Here is a 12,319-nt window from a genome sequence, read left to right as displayed (position 1 = left end):
CCTTTCAATTGGGAATTGGATCTGCACTGCGCTGAACCTCCTTCCTCTCCTTTCGATTGGGAACTGGATCCGCAGTTGGATTCGATTGGGGATTGGATCTGCTCTCTGGGATGGAGATGTGTCTCTGGAGATGTCAATCAATGGGAGTTCTCTCCCACTCTATCACTGCAGAGAACGAGAACGAACGCGAACAAAAACACGCACTAAATCCAAATCCAGCACCGACTGAGTGTGGGTGTGCATATACTTCTGTGGGTGTCTATGTATGTGTGGGCTGCCAATGCACCGCAGAGAATTTGGGATTTTCGGAGGAATTGGTCTCGCAACAAGTTTTAAGCGGCGCGCGCTACCGTCCCGAGTGACTGTTAAACCCCAACTGAATCCTCGTCCAGTCCACAGCGACTGCCAGCGATGCTTGCGAGTCGGCGTTGCTCTGCGCAGCACCAACAGCGGTGGCAGCAGAAGCAGCAGCAGCAGCAGCAGCAGCGAGAAAAGCCAAACGACCAACGACCAATGTTTTGAAAATGGAAACGAAACGAGCCTGCGCCGCATGAGAGTTGAGTTCCATGTGGGCCGAGGGGGTGGCAATGGCGGTAGGTAACAATAAGCAAGCCTGAGAGGCGGCGGCAGGCAACGAATGGAAAATCTAACCTATCGCTGGGAGTGCAAAACGACACCACATCGTCGTCCCGTCCCGTGGAGAGCCGAACTGTCAGCAACAAAACCATCCACCGACGACGACAACGACAACCATATCCAGAGAGAGAGAGAGAGAGCGAGGGAGAGCATGAAAGAGAGAGAGACACAGCAAGACAGAGCAGGCAAGAAAGACACACAGACACAGATGCAGCACAGAGTGAGAGGGAGAGCGCTATACACAAAGTGGTTGTGGGTTGGTGGGTACATTTCCAGCCGTGGGACACTCTTTGCAACGCCCCAGTTATTGGGGGCGTGAGTGTGTAGCAGCAGCAGCAGCAGGCTGAAACCATTGGAGATGGATAAACGCACTTCTCTCGTATATTGGTTGGGTTCCAATTCGTTCAATGTACTGGCGGTAATGTTGTGTGAAGGAATGCTAATGCGAGAATACAAGCCATGCACTTCCATATCGAAGTGTCTCTCCTGGACGATGCTTAAATGGTTCATTATACACAAACAATAACGCTACCGCACTGCTTGAATGTGGGAAGATCCACACGTCACATGTGGTCGCGTGGGCTCGGGAATTCGGGCATTAGACCAGCCACAAAGATCCAACGTCGTCATCCATCCGCATACAAGATACTGACCGACACCCTTGCTAATTCCGGTTTAGAAAGGATCGTGCTCGTCAATTTAATGTCATTCGTCATGCGAAAGAACACACCGAGAAGGAATATATCCACACTAAACCGCCATAGCCACTAGAAGCCACTAGAAAATCTGGAAATAGTACACGACGGACACATGAATGTAGACACTAAAATGATACATATCCAATAATCTCCAGATTCTTGGCCGTTTGTGGGTGTGTAGTTCGATCATATTATGCAATGTGCAAACGAATTCCTCTAGTTCTAGTTATTTGCTGCTGGTTCCATTTTAAGCGCGCTTTAGTTGAATATATTCCTTCAAAGGAGGAGGGTACAATACGTACTTTACTTTGAAAACTATTCTGCATAATGAAAAATGCATTTGCAAAATGTAAACAGCTTTGGCGCAGTGCTGAAAAATGTTGTAAGATTTCAGTGTTTCTGTTTATTTTCATTTTCATTACCACAATTCATAAATAATTAATTAAAATTCACCAATCAACAATTAAGAAAATCAACTACAGCTGAATATGTGTTTTTTCAAATCAAAGTTCAGTTAAAATAAATTTTTAAAATAATATAGGCAAGTGGAAATAATATTCTTATTTTTGTTGAACGTTTTTGGCGATAAATTTATATTTAAAACATTGAACAATACCATAAACATTGAAAATCGGATGAAAAAACTATGAAAGTAACGTCTTTGCCTCTGAACCAATGAAATTTTAGCCAATGAAAATCATTCTCTTTCTCTAATATTATTCTTCTCTCTTGATTGTCGGCAAAGCAGTTGAAAAGCAGTCCGTGGCTATGTGCGCGTGTGTGCATTTGAGAAACGAGTGGGAAAGTGGAACAACGGTCTGTGATTCTACATATGTATATTATACATTACATTACATTTTACATGTAGTAAACGTGAAAATCGAGACCAAGCAGGATTTGCTACGGATCCGTGTGGGGGGAGACTGATTCCATGTTCTTAGGGTTTCGTTTGGAGTTTTAATTAGAAGGAATGATGCTTTTTCATATGCTGGGCTTCCATTTTCTAGGTGTTTCTTACCACAAAGAAGATTCTCTTTCACTCCTTATTCTAATCCTCTTCTAACGGTTGCTCATTCAGCACTCTCTTACTGTACAGTACTTTATGAGGTCTTTCCTTCATTCTTGTCCGGTTCTGTTGTTGCCTTTCAGAGTTGATTAGTCATCATTTCGGGTTTAACCCCTTCTGACTTTCGCACATTATTCGCATTGAACACACTCGTACGTATCCTTTGAGTTCCTTTGGTTAAGTTGTCAAACACACTCGAGGACCTACTCTCCCTCCCTCCCTCTCCCTCCCTTTTCGTTTGCGTATCTCCCTCTCGTTCTGTCGGATTAGTTACCGGCGAAAACGCCCACAGAATTTTCACGCCTCGTTAGGAGAAAACAGTCGGGGATGGGCTCGGTAAGGGACGGTACGGGGTTCGGTTGAAAAACAATTTGCATTTTCCGCATTTGCGGTTTTCTGCCTGTGACCGTTAGACTGTGGGACAGAGAGAGAGAGAGAGAAAGAGATGGAGTTTGTTTGAGTTTTCTGTGAATTAATTTAAGGGGCGTGGTAATCTCATTAACTTTTGACAAGGCGCGTACGTAACCTCCTTTCGAAAAAGTCACATTTTCCTCTTGCAAGTGCAGGGAAAACTCTTTCTTTCCTTGTCTCTCCCCCACTCTCTGTTTGGTCTATTTTTAAGAAACATTTCCCTATAGGACAGGTTCCGGGAACGGAGCGGAGCGGAGCGGCACACCATTTTATGTTTAAATCAAAGCCAAAAGGCAAACAGAAGATGTCCCCAGACTCTGCTAATTAACCAAAATACCCTAAAGGAAATTCCTCTGGCCATCACCTCCCTTTACCCTTTAGGAAAGCGGAATTTTCTTTTTCCGCAAAGGTGAGGAAAATTCTGTGATCTACGCTGCGGTCCGCGCGACTTCGTTCGATTAACCCCCTTTTATCACGCCCAATTCTCGGAGGAGTTTCTCGGGCCGCGACAGCTGTCACACAGCTCTACCCCTTTGACCTCCTCCTCCTCCACCACCACCACCACCACTCCCCCTCCTCGCCATGCCTCTTGTTTGTTGAGCGTCGGGCGTTGGGCTTTGAATTTGATTCAAATTGTTTCCAATTGGATTTACATGGACATCCACTAGCCAAAAGCCCCACCCCTCCCCCTGTGCTGTGGTGCGCTGCGACTTATGGGATTAGTGAGAGGAGAGGAGAGGAGAGGAGAGGAGAGGAGAGGAGAGGAGAGGAGAGGAGAGGAGAGGAGAGGAGAGGAGAGGGTGAGGGTAGGCCAGGGGCAGAGAAAGTGTCATCATTGCAATTACAATTGTGTGTGTCAATTAGTCGGAGGATTGACTCTTGAAAAACAAACGGCTCTGCGGGTCAGGGTGGACTGAGGTCCTGGCAAGGGTATTCCAACAAGTGGATGAGGCTGAGTGATCTAATCCCTATTAAGAAACTAATGTAATGTGGATAATCCAAGCAAATTCGAGTGTAAGATGGATCTAAAAGTTCTTATAGAAGAATAGAGAAGGAAACCATATAGATCTTCCTCTTCCTCCTTGAATGCCTTACCCCCTTATTGGTTTAGCATCTGCTTGCATATCCATTAGCCCTGCCCCTAGCCTGCATTTCCGATTTCCTCTCACTCTGTATCCCTCCAGCAGAAACCATGAATAATTTTAATATGCAAACGGAACGGAGCATGTAAATGTCTCATTTGTCAGTCGTAAACAAAAAAAGAAAGAGAATAAGAATAAGAAACCGAATGTACATATTTCTCCATATGCAAGACATTCACAGGACCTAGGCAGAGGGCCATAAATAAGGCGGCGAGAGGGAAATTTGAGGCGAGAACATTTTAATTAGTGTGCCTCCATGGGCATGGTATGGTATGTATTTCGAGTGCACACTCGTCCTGGGGCCTGGCAGGACACTTATGCAAATTAGTCGGGAGTCGCCGCCCTAATGAGAGGGGAGGAGAGTCGACTCCGTGAACACACCGTGAAGATAAATCATATTTAGTTTCAGTTCTTTCACTGGATTTCCACGAGTCATCATCGTCATTGATTCGGGGGAATGGAATCCGGGTCTCAGGTCTCTGCGGACTGCGACAGATGCCACAGATACATCCACAGAGAACTCTGACAGTTGCATTGTCTGCTGCCAAAGACCACCAAAGTTTTCAGTTCCTGAGAACTCTGCCCCTGCCCCGACCAATCCATCGAAGCTTGAGCCGAGTGGCGCTGCACTTGCCACAATTTAAACACAGATTGAACTCGAGTCGCGGCAGGACTAGCGAGCAAGTGCTCAAGTGTTTGCCACTTCAGTGAAAAGCGGCTAGAGGCAGTCGGGGCCTCGAGTGGCACGTGGCAGCGACACAAAAAAGCCAAGTAAATTTAATTAAATTATCTCAAACACGTGTTTGACCAACTGCAACGATTTTGCGAAAACAATCGAAAACCAGTTTAAATATTTACCCAGCCCAGGCCTTTGCCTAAACGTTCTCGTGAGGGTAACTCCCACAAACGAAGGCCGTCCACCGGCGACCGTCGTCGAAGGGTTTCGTTTACATAAGAAAAAAACAAGAAATTAGTAGAGAATTTCGAATAAAAAATACCCTAGTTCTTGGCTTGCTTTATTACAGGAATTTCATTTACGAAAATCGTTTAAAAATCGAGGAAAAAATGTATAGAAATTTATGCTGTTCTGAGACTGGTTTTGGTTGTTAAAACGATCTATTGATAATGATTTTGTATAGATTAGACGACTGTTTAGGGACTGTTTAGAAGACACACACAACATTCGAGAGATTGCTAATTCGAATCAGGAATATTTCGGAATTGCAAGGTGGAATAGACTAAAACATATTTGAAAGGAATAGCTCTTCCAGATTCCCAGATCTTGAGCTAGAACCTATAGAGAAAAATTCCATAATACACAGAAATATTAAATAAAATAAAATAAAATAAAATATTAAACAAAAACGGTAAATTAAATATTGGGCTTTTAAATACAAACTCAATGATTAAAATGTAAATAAATAAAAAAAAAAATAAATCTTTTCAGTATAGTTCATATTTAATTTCAATATAAAACATTTTAAAATATGTAAATATGTTATATTAAAATTGTGGGAACTATATTTATAATTTTTACATATTAAATATACTTAAATAAAATATTTACATTTTCATATGTCCTGTTAGAATTTCCATTCTCGGAGCAAATATTAAGTGTTAAAATAATTATAAAGACCACAATTTCAGGGCGTACAAACTTTCATATCCTATCGTACAATCTATGCAATCGGTAAGGTATTTTTCTACCATCCAACAACATGCAGAAATTCATCAGAAACATTCCATAAACTCTAGAAATACCGTGTACGACGGAAGGGAGGGTAAAACGTAGAACCCTTCTTCAGATTTATTATTTCAGCGAACAAACACACACCACGCAGGATGTGGCAGGGGCAGCAGAGACTTCTTCCCACAGCCCCCCGCCACATACAAAGGTGTTCGAAACATTTTCGCACATCTCCCAAGGCCCCCTCCTGGCGCGGAGCAGCGTAGAGGAGGGAGAGGGAAACCCGTTTGTCTTGGCCAAAACCGAAATACAGCAAATATTTATACAAAATCATAAATATTTACAAGTCTCGCGCAGCGATCTCCTCGATCGATAAGCGTTTTTGTGACTGGTGAAAACAACCTGGCCATAAACACGAAATTGTTTCCCATTCCCCCCACCCCCCGGTCTGGCCAAATAAGTGGCAATGAAATGAAATCCATCGAACGCATCACAAACCGCATCGAGATTGGGACCCAAGGCCCACGGCAGTTCATTAACTGGGACTCGAGTCCGGGCCGGTCCGAAATGGTGGCGCAAAAGATTGATTTGTGGCCAAGAAAAGTTAGCCAAAAAATAAACGTACATTTTCCATGATTTTCCCTGCAGCTCCACCATTCCATTTCCATGACATTTTCCAGTTGAAAATATGCTGTAAATAATTTACGAGCTGGGGCCTGGCGCGGCTCTCAAGAAGCGGAATGTATTCTTGCATCTCATTTGGGCGTTTTAGTGCAGCTCCTTCTGGGTCCTGTCCCCCTGGGGGGCTACTCCGCCCATTTCCCACCTGGAGAAGCGTGTCAGCGTTGGGGATCGATCCTCTGGAGAACCACAAAAACGCAAACGAACGATGGCGTGGCATCACCGCCATGCAATGGCCCAGGGCAAAGAAGGAGTGGGAGTGGGGGGTGTGCGACACATTTACTAGATTAATTAGCTCATTTACTGCTGACAATGTCCGTGTTAATTCCCCACGAATTAAGTGATAACATCGCACGAGAAACGACCCAAAGAACGAACGTGTCGATGAAATGGATTGGTTAATGCTTGTTGACGCTAATGCCGGTCGGTAATCATGGGAGTTGGGGCCAGAGGTGGGGCAGGATCACTAGCCATAGGTGTGCATATGTGTACGTGTGCTGGAGGGGGAGACAGGGCTGGTAGGGGCTGCTGGTGTGCATCCGATTTGCATAATTTCAAGGACCACTTCGTTTAAGGACGCACCCCTGACGCCCAGCTTGTTGAAACCGCCTCACACCTCCTCACAGTGAACAACCCCTCTGATCCGGACATTTACACTGCGGGAAAAAAGGGGGAAATGTTTCAAAATTGCCCACTGCTTAGAGCCACTTCCGGGTAGGTCTCTTCTCTCAGTGCTGCTCCGTCTGTTCGCGCTCTGTTCCCCTGTTTTTCAAACTATCCAAACAGCCAGGCAAAAATATAATTTGACTTCATTATGCGAACAGTTGTTGCCCTTTAGTTTTGGTAATTTATTTCAATTTTTCCTGTCTTCTGGCAGAAGAGTCTCTATCCGGCAAAAGGGGTTAATGGCTCCTGCAGTCCATCCCTTCTCCAGCCCCAGCTCCACCTTCAGCTCCTGTCTGTTTGTGTGCCTCAAATGCTGCTATTGTTGCAATTGTAATTTGTTTTTATTGTCGCTGCTTCGGGGCGAGGTAGACTACGACTTGGGTGTGGCCAATGGAAAGATTCATTTCCAGCAAATCAAAAAAAAACGAAAGAAAGATCCTTGGGCAGGGCGCTCATAATTAATTTTTGTGATATTTCCAAGACTCATCCAGAGACAGGGATAGAGGGAGGCTTAGCTCCCCGGAGAGGCAACCTTTTGGGCCATTTAGACTCAGTGTTGGCCAGCAAACAAGCCAACAAACAGACAACACGGACAATGCATAACGGTACGAGTACGAGCTGTGTCCTGTTCCCAGACTGGGCGTGGCTGCATTCCTTTCTTTCGGCTAACCAAAACAAGGATATTGACACTTTTCATCTCAGACACAGACTTGGCCTCGACTTTATCTCAGGGCGAGGCAGGAAGAGACTCAGTCCTTCCACGACTCCGAATCAGAGTCAGTTTCAGTTTCAGTTTCAAAGTTCTTCCGCTCAAGGACTAAAGGACATAACCATGCATATAAATTTGATTATTATTAAGGCGGGCACATTAGTAAGCATTTCTAATGACGGGCCGAAGGATCACTGAAAAGGGTCAGTGCCGCCCCTGCCCCTGCCACCAAAAGTGTGTGTGTGTGTGTGGTGCATGTGGCATGTGGCATGTGGCCTCGGTTTCAAGTTAATTTATAAATATGTACGTACTCAGGTTTATGGTTTTAAGTATTTAAATATTTTATTTAGCACACTTCTTGGCCTCAGACTGCGGCTACGGGTTTTTGGCCGCCTCCTCTGGTCCTCTCTGTCTCCGTCTCCGTCCCTGTCTCTCACTCTCACTCTTTCTCCTTCTCCTGCCTCACGTGTGCGGGTTTTATTCATAATTTATGCGTCCACAGGGCGACACTCATTCGGATCTGCACAGGAGTGTGTGTGAGGGCACTCATTAACTGGAGGGCTTTAATTTAAAGGGTAAGCAAAGACCTTCATTGCCCAGAAACACACTTAAATTTTAGTTGAATTTATACATTTTTAATATACGCTTATAATCCTTAATTTCTAGACCATCTATCCTGGACTATGTGTCTCAGAAATTCTTAACAAATGCCTAGTTCTGTCTTGGAAGGACTTTGGAAGTTTCGAGCCATTTGAACTGCTTTTTCCCTGTTTTTTTCCATAAATATATTATATGATATATATACTCGTATATTCCTTTGAGTTTTTCCAACCAAAGCCCGCACTTTTCCATTTCTCATTTCCGATTGATTTGTTCTAGAATCTAGACGCATGATTGTTATATCTTCCACTAATTAATAAACAAAATTTGCCAAAAAGCCAATTGAACTAAGTGAAATGCACTAGCCCCCTGCCCCCTTCCCCCCCCCGTCTCATAACTCCCCGTCTGCTGGTAAAACATTAATGTCCTGCCACCGAATCGACCTGATAAATGAAGCCATGGATGGCCATTGTTCCGATACTTAACCGTACCCGTACTCGTACTCGGCTTAGCGATTTCAATTATCGGCCATGTAGAGCGGGGCGTGGCAGGCAATGGGCGGAGAACGGGCGACCGCCGATTAGCACGTGCCGCTCGTTCCGAGGCAGAGGTCGAGGCGAAGGTCGAGGCGGAGGCTGGGCCGGGAAACCGAACTGTCGATGGCCACGTGACCCAAAGCGATACCGGGGGCACAGTATCTCGTATCCGAAGATAAACATAATTATGCAATGCAGCAAGGGGGGGAAGAGGTGCAGGGAGGGGGGCTTTAGCCAATCTGATAACACGCAACGAGATTTGTCATCATCAAACAAAGTGGGCGTGAAAATTGCGGATGAAGCCGCCCCAGGAAGGCAGGAAGGATGCTTCGGGATGTACGAATGCTGGGATACACGATGTAGGGCTTCCGGAGCGGATGCAATCATGTCTTCGATGGCGTGTGCGCGAAATATCCATTGTTTGCCTTTCCCAGGACCTGCACCAGTGGCAGGACCCCCGGCCAGAAATACACGCGAATAATTGCCAGCGCAAGAGCAGGACAATAAAGATGCTCGTGGGCTAAGGACATTATGGCATTGATATAGCTGTGGCATATGCCACATCTCCTATCAGAGTGTGGGGGGGATAACTATTTTCGATTCTCGATTCTGGCCGCGTCTCTGGGCCTCAACACATTCCACTTTGTCTCTGACTTTGACTTTGCCTCTGTCTCAGCTTCTGGTTTTGGATCCTTGCCTCTGTCTCTGACCAGCACGTAGCAGCAGGCATACCCTTTCTGAGGGGTATACTAGATCCACTGAAGAAGGTATTTACTTTGTAACATAACCTCCATATTCCGCAACTCGGACCTTCTTTTAGGGTATCCAAGTCTTTGGACTCCCGAAACTATACTTTTCCTGCTGGTTGCCTAGCAGTACTTTTGGCATTAAAATTTCATTTGTCTGCTGGCCACTTGGCATGCGAGTCGGGCACTCGCCGAGGCCCGTCCGACGCCAGGATACTAATCATAGACTAGCGCCATGCATCATCATCATCATCCTCCAGCTCCTACATCCTGGAGGATGTATCCTTCAACCTCTGTCCAGCGCGCACATCCTCATCAAGCTGATTGCGAAAAATCACTGGAGAAATCAGGCAGAGTTCGTGATGACATTTCTATGGTTAAGTGGATCCTGGAATGGTTTCCATTCCCGACCTCTGACTGACACTCACAAGAGCACATTTTTCGGCACTTTTTGGCACCATTTTTGTCTTTTTTTTTGTGTGCGTGTGAAAAAAACATTGAAAATCAATTTTGTAATCAAAAGGTTTGTCTCCGTTGAGGGAGGTTGAAGTGAAGTCAACCCCCTCCCCCAGACACAAAAAAAAGTGTCACATTATATACTTGATTATGTATTCGAAATATCTGTACAAAATTTGATTTGGATTTGGCTGCGTATTCTTTCCGTTCAGCTGTTTCAATTATTCATATTTTTCACAGTTCCCCGGGGATCCAGACATTAATGGAAAAAGCCAAGAAAAATCCAAAACCAAATGAACCACATGACCTCGATGGAGCATTTCCCCTTCCTCTCTCTCTCTCTCTGGCTTTCTGATTGGCAGAGAATTACTCTCAGATCTAAAGTCTGACGAACAGCGGAATTATCGAGAAATAGTTGCACATAAATCAGCCGAAAACTAAAGACAATTTTTATACTTTATCCAGGAACTTCGGGCCTTGTCCTGTCTTGGCCAATGGGGGCGTACTTTTGTCCCTGGTCGGCTGTCAAACATAATCACCTTGCCCACATCCTTGTCTCTCCGTCCTGTTCTGGGCTGCCCCACGAATCTATTCTCAAAGGAAATTTATGTTTTTTTTTTTTGTCTGTGTGTGAATGAAATATTTTATTTTTGCTGCCAGTTTTTTAACACATTTTGTAATTTCAACACGTTGCCACGTACCGCAAAAGTTTATTCCGCAACGAGTGTCGTGTCCAAAACACGGACACGGCCACGGCCACGGCCACGGACTCCGTCCCCAACTCCGATTCCGATTCCGTTGATTCCGGACTCGGACTCGGACTCAACTTCGGAGACAAATGATTAATGGTTCTCGGGCTGGACGCTGCCAAATAATAAATCGTACCCAATCGACTGGGGAATATTTTTCCCGAGTAGGCGGCCAGAAATTTCGCTCTGTCACCATTTGCGGAAAAGGTTTTTTGCTTTTCCTCCCCACTTTTTTTGTTTCTTATTCAATTTTTGTTCTTTTTCTCCTGCCACAAAAACAAAAACGTGTGCGAAATTCAAAAATATTTATGTACTTTTGAGCGGTCAAAGCGAAACAAATGGCAGCAAATTTTTGGGATTTGTATGAGATTAATGTAAATCCATTGAATTGAATTTTGTGGATGGTTTTTTTTACCAGATGTATGCCGTTCGATAAGCGTTTGGTAAACCCTATTAATGGAAGCGACGGATAGCCGATGAATGCCTCTAAAGGTTGTGGAACGGCTGGCTAAGAGTTTCGGAAGATTTAGTAGATTCTCGAACCGATTTGTCAAAGATTTAACACTTAATAACCATTAAAATTGCAATCTCAACAGGTCTTTCGGCTAATTGCCGGAAGGATTTCCTGGAATATATATACAGATATATATATACATCTGTAATTTTATAAGCAAGCAAACAAAAATATCATTGGAAAACCAGTTTTGAAACTCTAACGGAACGTGTTGAACGGCTCGGGTTTGTCCGAGCCGAAGATCTATTTCAAATTCATCTAATATTATAATTAGAAGACGCAATTCGGAAAGTGAGATGTTAATAAAGCCCCTACATGATAGTTTTATGCAAAATACCGAATCATTCCCCGATTATTTCGAGTGTATCCAATGTTTGCTGAATAGCACTGTGGCCCCACTTACATATGGAGCTTGTGGCGTCGTCTCTTTAATCAGGTTATTGCCCCAAAGCCAGAAGCACAAGCAGAAGCAGAAGTGTTGGCCAAACCACGGACCCACGAATCGGGTCAGTGGCAAGATCGAGCGGAAAGACAGTTGAGTGAAGGGGAGGGGGGGAAAGTGGGGTGGCACGGCACTTGGCCACGAACAACAGCCGGCCGTTCATAGGGAGCCAAATAACGCGAAATACAAATAATACGAAAACAAACAGAACAGAAAACATTTCCAGTTTCTGGCTTCCACAGTTCGCGGGCTTTGCTGGCTTTTTCGTGTCTTATAATCATTAGGTTTAGGGGAATTTATTTTGGAACCCAGATGAGAGCGAGAGAGAGCTAAAGCTTATGAATCATTCGGTCTAACTTTATTTTTATGACTTTGAGACGCGACTTAAGAGATCTCTTAAGTTTTATCCGTAATTACGTTTGCGTTCTTTATTGTTTATTGTTCATTCAATGTTTTTTTGTTTTCTTGGTTTCTGCTGTATTTTCTTGGCTCTTCTGGTTGTTTGACAGCTTCCGCCTGCCTCTCCTCCTTCTCTACCTTTGATGATCATGATTATGATGATTCGCACTACGTCAGCGCT

This window comes from Drosophila miranda, chromosome 3 (assembly GCF_003369915.1).
Source record: "Drosophila miranda strain MSH22 chromosome 3, D.miranda_PacBio2.1, whole genome shotgun sequence".
NCBI classification, from domain to species: Eukaryota; Metazoa; Arthropoda; class Insecta; order Diptera; family Drosophilidae; genus Drosophila; species Drosophila miranda.
The sequence above is the reverse complement of the archived record's forward strand: the minus strand, read 5'-3'. Positions refer to the sequence as shown.